The sequence below is a fragment of the Rhinolophus hipposideros genome (genome assembly GCF_964194185.1).
Source record: "Rhinolophus hipposideros genome assembly, chromosome: 20".
NCBI classification, from domain to species: Eukaryota; Metazoa; Chordata; class Mammalia; order Chiroptera; family Rhinolophidae; genus Rhinolophus; species Rhinolophus hipposideros.
Window position 1 is genome coordinate 38,219,848 of NC_138066.1, and position 7,950 is coordinate 38,227,797.

The 7,950-nt window shown below is 41.6% G+C and overlaps 1 protein-coding gene across 4 annotated transcripts in view; it reads right to left on the reverse strand.

Moving 5' to 3' along the window:
* GJC1 (gap junction protein gamma 1) overlaps positions 1-6,344 on the reverse strand; it is a 31,763-nt gene extending 25,419 nt beyond the window's left edge. Inside the window, exon 1 of one of the 4 annotated variants that reach the window (XM_081028217.1) lies at positions 5,064-5,309. The gene's annotated coding sequence lies outside the window, so the exon portion shown is untranslated. Of the gene's footprint in view, positions 1-4,562; positions 4,850-5,063; positions 5,310-5,592; positions 5,794-6,126 lie in introns of those variants that run through there. The other 3 variants (XM_081028220.1, XM_081028216.1, XM_081028218.1) reach the window with 3 other exon arrangements.
* Positions 6,345-7,950: the final 1,606 nt, after the last annotated feature.

Consider the following 7,950-nt stretch of genomic DNA (forward strand, 5'->3'; position numbering starts at 1 on the left):
AAAGATTTAAAATTAAAAACAAAACCATAAAAGTTAGAAGAAAACATGGACGTTTTTCTATATACAAACAATTTCTGGAAAGCAAAAAAAAAAAAGCTGTACGCAACTTAAAAGATACTAAATGCTTAAAATTATTTGCAATTCTTAGAATAAAAGGCCAAATTCTCTAAAACATAAAGAACTTTAACAGATTAATAATAAAAAGACCACTCAATAGAAAAATATGCAATGGTTATGAAGAGACAGTTCTCAGAAAAATAAATCAAAATGGCTTTTTAAAAATAAAATACGAAAAGACATTTAGTATCACTTGTAATTAAAGATTTGCAAATTAAAACTACACCAACATAATACTTTTCATTTATCAAATTTGAAAAGATTAAAATATGGGTAACAGATCACTGACAATGAAGGTGTACAGAAAAGAGGCATTCTTTGTGCTTTACTGGAAATAGTGGGGTAAACTGGTATAGCTTCTCTAAGAGACAATATGGAAATATCGATCTAAATTGAAAATGCACATACCTTTTGACCTAGCAATTTCAATTCTCAAGTATGCTCACAGATGTAGAAAATAATGTACAAGAATATTCACTGCAGCACTGTTGATAATGGGCTGAAAACAATTTAAAAGTCTACCAGTAAGGGATTGGTTACACAAATTTTAGCACATCTAGTAGTCAAAAAGAATGAGACAGCTCTATCTGTAATGATATGAAACAAACTAAGATGTATTAGTGAAAAACACAAGTTACAGAATAATGTGTTTAGCACACTACCATTTACGTGTGTGTGTGAAATATTAAATGTATGGATATCTTTAGAAGAATTCACACACAAAAAGGTAAATAGTAATTGTTTTGGCAGAAAAAAGTGAGTGGACTGAGTGAAAAGAGAGTAAAAGAAGACTTACTTTTCACTAGGTATCCTTTTATACCTTTAGAATTTTGTACTAGATAATACATTTCCTACACCAAAAAACAATTTTAAAGTCAATGAAGTGAAATACTCAAAAACAAAACCGTCAACGTCAGCCTTAATATATAACTGTATACTATGTCCAGATTTCTTGGGACATTAATTATATTGACACTTGACCCAACAAATGGAAGAAATTAAAACTGGAACTTACAATAGTATATCAAAGAAAAAACCTAATCTTCAATATCTTTATTGCATCTGACAGCCTGCCCAAGCCTAGCTATGATTACAGAGTCCCCACCGTGACTACCACACCACAGATGATCACTGTATTTTTATCTCTATTAAAACTGCTGAAAATTGATCAGGCCATGACAATTAATACATTTGCATCAATAAGCATTTACTAAGGACCTAACTCTGTACTGGCATCTAAGACTAACAATGAAAAAAACCATAAACGGAGGCTTCCAGTTAGAAGAACAAAAGCTTTGTCAGAAGTTAGTTACTTCAGTACAATCATCAACTACAAATAAAAAAGAAGTTTGAGTAAACACTCATACAATTGTTGAATATATAAATGAACTGTGGCCTGAGTGCTGGGGTACCAACTGGTAAAGATGCCTACAATGGAGGTGGCAGGGAGCATGCAATCAAGTAGGGAAACACAGAAGACTTCAACTGTACTGGTAATGTTTTATTTCTTAAGCTGCAAGGTGGGTGTGCAAATATTTACTGTATTATTATTTTTTTCTGTCTTAAATATATCTTTCTTTATTTTTTTATTTTTACAAAAGTGAAAACAAGGAAAACACACTTAGAATTGATTATAATAGACTTAGGAAAATGTGGCCTAGATTAGGATGGGGCAAGAGTCTGGCCTCAGTAAGTTGTTGATAGAGCCACTTACTAAAACAGGGTACATTGTAAAAGGTCTAGGTTTGGAGCCAAGATCAAGAGCTCAGTCTGGGCAACTCAATTTAAAGTAGCTCAAACATCTAAGAGGAGCTGTTGAGCAGACAGCTGGGATCAGAAAAAGGGTCTGAACTACAGATTAAAATTTGGGAGTATTCAAAATATGTATGATAACTGAAGCCACAAAATAGATCCAAATTAGAGTGGGACTGAAGGAAGACTAAGAAACAAGACTTGAGAAAGACCATCAGTTAAAGATCTGGTAGAAGAGAGGCATGGGGCAGCCTGAAGGAAGAGCCAGAGAGCAAGGAGGGATAATCAGAACCCAAGAGAAGAGAGTATGTCAGGAAGGAAATTTGTGAATCCAAATAAACACCTACTCTGAATGGGCAATTAGGAAAACAAGATCCAAGAATGAGTCAAAGGGAATTCCCTAAAAATAGAGTCCAGATCCACTTAACTCTGAACATTTCCCAAAAGGAATGTTATAAACTCAGTCAAAACTGGTAACAACAAATTCGGTCAAAACTGATAGCCTACAAAGATGTAGATAAAAATAATATTTATAACTATTTGAGACTTGAATACAGTTTAGAGATTAGAGGATAAGAATAGGGGTGTGTGAAGTTTATTGATTTCTATAGAGACAAACATCAAAACTTATTCTGCAATCCTACACATTTCTTTTGTTTCAAAGATTTTTAGATAATTTCCAGATTGCTAAACCTTTTTAGCATGTTAAACTATAAACATTTTGAGAGTAAAAACCACGTATTCATCTTTGAATCATCAGCATCTATCTAGTTCAGATGTAACATAAGTGTTTGACTGAAAAGGGGAGGGGAAGGTTCACTGAATGAATGTGTAGGCACTAGAACACTTTTGTCTAAATTGTGCTGGTGCTACAACAATATAGCCTCAAAGAATAAGGTTTACCTGAGGGTTCTACTCATTCCACAGACTATTTCACTTCTTTAGAAATAGAATATTACCTACAGAGATCTCATCTTTGCCTTAGGAAAAAAAAACACCCTTGGGGCAACACATTCCACAGGTCTGAATGATAAACCCAAGTGCTGTCAGCCACTGCAGTGTTTGCAAAACTCAAGGATGTATACTCAGTAAGTCAGCCAGTATTGACTGGTTGGCCATTCATTCACTCTTGGAGAGTTGTAGAAAATACCAACGCTCAGATTGAACAGAATAACAGAATAGGTCTTTACATCCACACAACTAAACTCATCAGTTATAGCAGTATGTTTGAAAAACAATTGTTGGCACTTAGCTGATATTAACAATTAAGAACTGTTTTCTACGTCTAAGTTTCAGGTTAATGATATCAGCTAAAATTGTCCTCATACATATTTTCAAAGGAATAGTCTACAAAAGCAAAAAACTAATCCCATCCTTTCTTTGCCTAAATTATCATCACATATTTTGGATAGGAGCCACACGTTTCTTTGCTACCTGAAAAGCATAAGCTCAAAAATACGTAATTATATTCCCAGTTTCACTTAACTATTCAGATTAATATTATAAATAACAAAAGGAACACTTCTCATTTATTTTGAAATGTGAACAAACTTCAAATAAAAAAACAGCCTTTTGGAACTTATCACTGTGAACTTGATTTAGGCATGGAACAAACTATATATTTATTAAGAGAATTATGCTCTGGATTTTCATTATGTATTTTGTATTCTGGGAGCCCAATTACTGAACTGATAGATGAGCCTGGAGATGGGGGTGAGTGGTTAGGAGAGTGGGCAAATCAGAGACAGACCCTGCATCCCTTTCCTTTGGCTGAGTTTTACAATCATGAAACAAGCATAAAAAATAATCATTAAGGGATAACAGTATTTATAAGTAAGACTGTTCTGTTCAAAATATGTTACCCTCTTAAATCCTTTGGATTACAACTTTATGCATATAAATCCTTTGGATTTAAGGCTAAAATTCAATTCTGCCTTCATGAACTGAATAGAAAGGAGTCCTTTGCTCCTTTTTAAGAAAACTGTGTGGCTACCTAGCACAAGTAGAAAACCAATTCTAAAGTCACACAACCTAAAAAAAAGCTAAACGCATTGACTTTTGGAAAGGATGTTTGAACTGCTTTGGAAGAGTGCACAGAAGTGTAAGACATTAAATAATAGTAAACCATTACAAATTAGGACAAATAATAAAAGGAGAACTTGCATGTAACTTGGATGTATTCTCTTCAAAATGTCCTTTACCTACCACACTCGGCTCACAAAGATTTGGAGGACACTGAGAGGTTTGTTTACCAGAGCTTTTTACCTTTTACCCAGAAGTTATTTTGTGTTTCTTTAATTCTACCATTACATAGCACTTAAGAAATCCAAAGCAACTGCAATATACAACTCTACGCTAAATTCCAAAAAATAACCCCCCCCAGTAAACATAATCACAATTCACAGTATTTTTAGTCAGGAGCTCTGTAACTAAGTTTATTTTTCTGCATTTTTATTCTGAATAATACCTAAAACCTCTTTAGGGGGTAAAGGATTTGATCCTAAGATTACATTATCAATCCCTTTTTATGCATATAAAGTGCTTAAAATGTGCTGTTCTCTGTTTATCAGGGAATTAAAATCCCTTTCATTAGTAGTTCGATTTTTATAGTGCTTTCCCATATTGTCACTTAAACGTATACACAACACGAATGTACGACAATTTTAAACTTAAGAATACAAGATAACGCTTACCCAGAACTCATTCCAACTTGATTTACTCGATTCCAACTTGAGGCTAAGAAAATAAAGCGTGAGCACAAAGAACCTGTACCACTGCCACTTCTCAATGAACAAAAATTCCTGCAAATGATAAAACCGAACTCGCCCATTTCGCAAAGAAAAAGAAATCGCAATCGAAGACACCACCGCGAAAAACTAATTCTAAACCACACATTCCCCTAAATCTTTACAACTCAAAAGCTCCAAACGCTGCGGCCAACCACACAACTGCCCACAATCACAGCGTTAGCGCCTTCCCTTAGTTTTGAATCTGGAGACGGAAGGAAACACACACACACACACACAGTCATCCAAAGTTTCCCGAAGTGAGATCACACACACACACACACACACACACAGAGTCGTCCAAAGTTTCACCAAGTGAGGAAAATCCTCTTAAGTTAAGAAAACGTGTTAATCAAGAGGCGACTGCCCCTCTCCCCGCCCCAGCTTCACCCCTTCCAGTCTCCGCACCGAATCTCCTCCGAAACATGCGCGGGAGGCAGGAGTCCTGGCGCCCAGATGTTAGAGGGAAGAGTCCAACGAACCCGCGCCGCGGGGAGCGATGTCAGGGGCCGGCGTCGGAGACAAAGACCAGCCCGCCGAGCGCCGGCGCGGCCCTGCGCCCCTAACCGCCCGGCGGAGTTGCTATCCCCGCGGAGCGCCGCCGAAGTGCGCGCCCAGGGTCCCCCGGGCTCCCCGCCCGCCGCCGCGGCCCGGGCCCACCTCCGAGCCGTTTCCCTCCCAATTAGGGAACCGCGCGATTGGGGACAAAGCGGGAGGGTGCGCCGGGGGCGGCGGCGGGCCGCGGGTGGCGACGCCCCTCGGGGCTCGGCGGGAACCCCTCGGCGGCGCCTCGTCCCGCCTTCCAGCCCCTCTCCCCCGGACCCCGTCCTCCCCGGCCCCTCTCCCGCCCCCCCACAAGTTCCCTCGCCCCCCCACCCCACGCCGGGCCCCGCCCCTAGCTCGCCGCTCTTCAGCCGGCCCTGCGGCCGTCCCTCACCGGGCGGCGGGGTCCCCCGGAGCCGCCTCCTCCGCCGGGCCTCGGCCCGTCCCGCCGGCCGCCGCCTCATGTGCCCCGCGTCGCCATCGCCTTCGCCGCCACCCTCGCCTCTCCTCTTCCTCCTCTTTTGCCGCCGCTGCCGCCGCAGCCTTCGCCAGTCTACAGCCGAGGCCGAAGCCGATCCCGCCGCCGCCCGGACCCGCGGGGAGGCGCCTGCGCACTACGCGCCGCGATGGGGGCGGGGGCGTCCCGCCGCGGCCTGGGAGCGGGGGGCGCGCGGCACGTGGCCCTCGGGTGGGAGGGGGCGTCCCGGAACGCGTGGGCGGCGGCGTGAGCCTCTACCTTGGCGCGGTCCGGGACGCAGCGGAGGCGCGGCGTGTGTGGGACTCGCCCGCGCGGAGTCTGGACCCGCTGTGGGCGCAGACTTAGCTGGGACAATTCGTTCCTCCAGCTTGATTCCCGGGACCGGGGTGCCCCGCCGGCAGGGCCGCATTGGAGTGAGCGACTAACGGCACCGTGAGGACACGCCCTTACCTGGGTATCCTGAGTGGGTCCACCCGGCCCCCGAGTCTTCCTCCGTGCGCTCCGTCAAAGCTTTGGCCAGGTGTTATACGGCATGCTGATGCCCCTTTCTAGGTTCTGCGCTACAATTACTCGAGGCTCCTGCAAGCCCTCGGTGGGCTAGCTAGCCTGGCTCCTTTAAGGCGTGACTTTCAGAGCCGTTTCTAGATACATTTGAAGTCCTGGACTTCTCGGATTAGCGAGACCCTACTAATAGTCCATTTCCTCTTAACCCCTTGCACCCCAGGAGGCTAAAGACTTCCTAAAAATTTGTAGGCATAGGAATCTCCAGTCTTACACTGCCTGGTAAGAATCTGAAAAGTCCTCAACTACTTGAAGTAGAGTAAGTGCCCAACAAGGGAAGACAATTCAGGAGGTGGGAAAAGCACTTGACTTTGTGTAGCGTTTGACAACTCCCGTACTCCTGAATTATCTCATTTGACCATCACTATACAAAAGGATAGGCTTTCATTTTACCTCTTTGACCTGAGAGGAAATTAAGCTCTAACAACTGAGGTGACTTGCGACAGATCAGTCTCCCACTCCCACCCCAAAAGCGAGAGCCTAATAGCTGGTCGAGGTTGAAAACTTTAGGGCTGGACATCAGCCCACAGACAAAGTTTTGTTGGGCCAGTAATTGTACTGGCTAAAATTCATATATTTCTAAATATATGAGTTAATTGCCAAATTTTAAAAATCCGGATTTCTGACTTCTCACTAAAATGTCAAAAAATTTGCTCAGTTTGAGCCTCCATTTTCAAGTGGCAGTTACTTCTGAGTCACAGCTGTTTATCCAGGGCAGGCACTATCCCTTCTGTACTTAAGTTCTCTTTCCTGAGTACTTGTCGTGCCCCAGTCTCCCCACCATCCCTCATTGTCACATTACCTCTCTACAAATGTACTTAAAATGACGGTGTGAAGACTCTAATTATTTTAATGAAAATACGAATAAAGAACATATTAGCTAAAATAACACAGGACGACATTATTGTACATGCCGATTGAAATATTAAGCCACTCACATATTGCTGATGTAGTGTAAATTGGTACAAATCACTTTGGAAAACTGGTCATATCTACTAAAGCTGAACCTATGAATACACTGACTGCAATTCCATGGGAATTCCACATAAATGTGTACAAACGTTCACCGAAATACTTGTTCTACAGTATTAATAGCAGCACTATTTGTAATAGCCCAAAGACTGGAAACTACCCAAAGTGCCCATCAACCGCAGAAAGGATAAATTGTGTTATATTTACACAATCGTACATTATGCAGCAATGAGAATGAACAATCTACAATTACACATAACAAGACACATGACTCACAAAACCTTCCATTTATCTAAAGTTCAAAAACAGGCAAAAGGAATCTGTGCTGTTAGCAGTAAGGATGGTGGTTACCCTAAAGGAAGGATAATTATGGAAGGGGACGTGAGGGGGCCTTTTGGGGGCTGTTCCTATTCTGCTCTTAATCTGGATGCTAAATGCACAGGTGTGTTCAGCTGCCATTTCTGAACTGTACACTTTTGTGTGGCATAACAGGACTCAATAAAAACTTTTTAAATGGTGTTAAAACATTTGATTATATATGTATGTATTATATATAAATAATATAAAAGCAGGTATGTATTATATATTATATGTAAATTATATATATGATCAAATGTCATGCAATATTATCAGGTATTATTTTCTTTTCAATTCCTAGATGAATCTGCCAGGGAAGGCTTCCCATCTTTTAGCATTGCCCATTCTCCATGGAGATTGGGAACAATACACTGTATCTGTTAC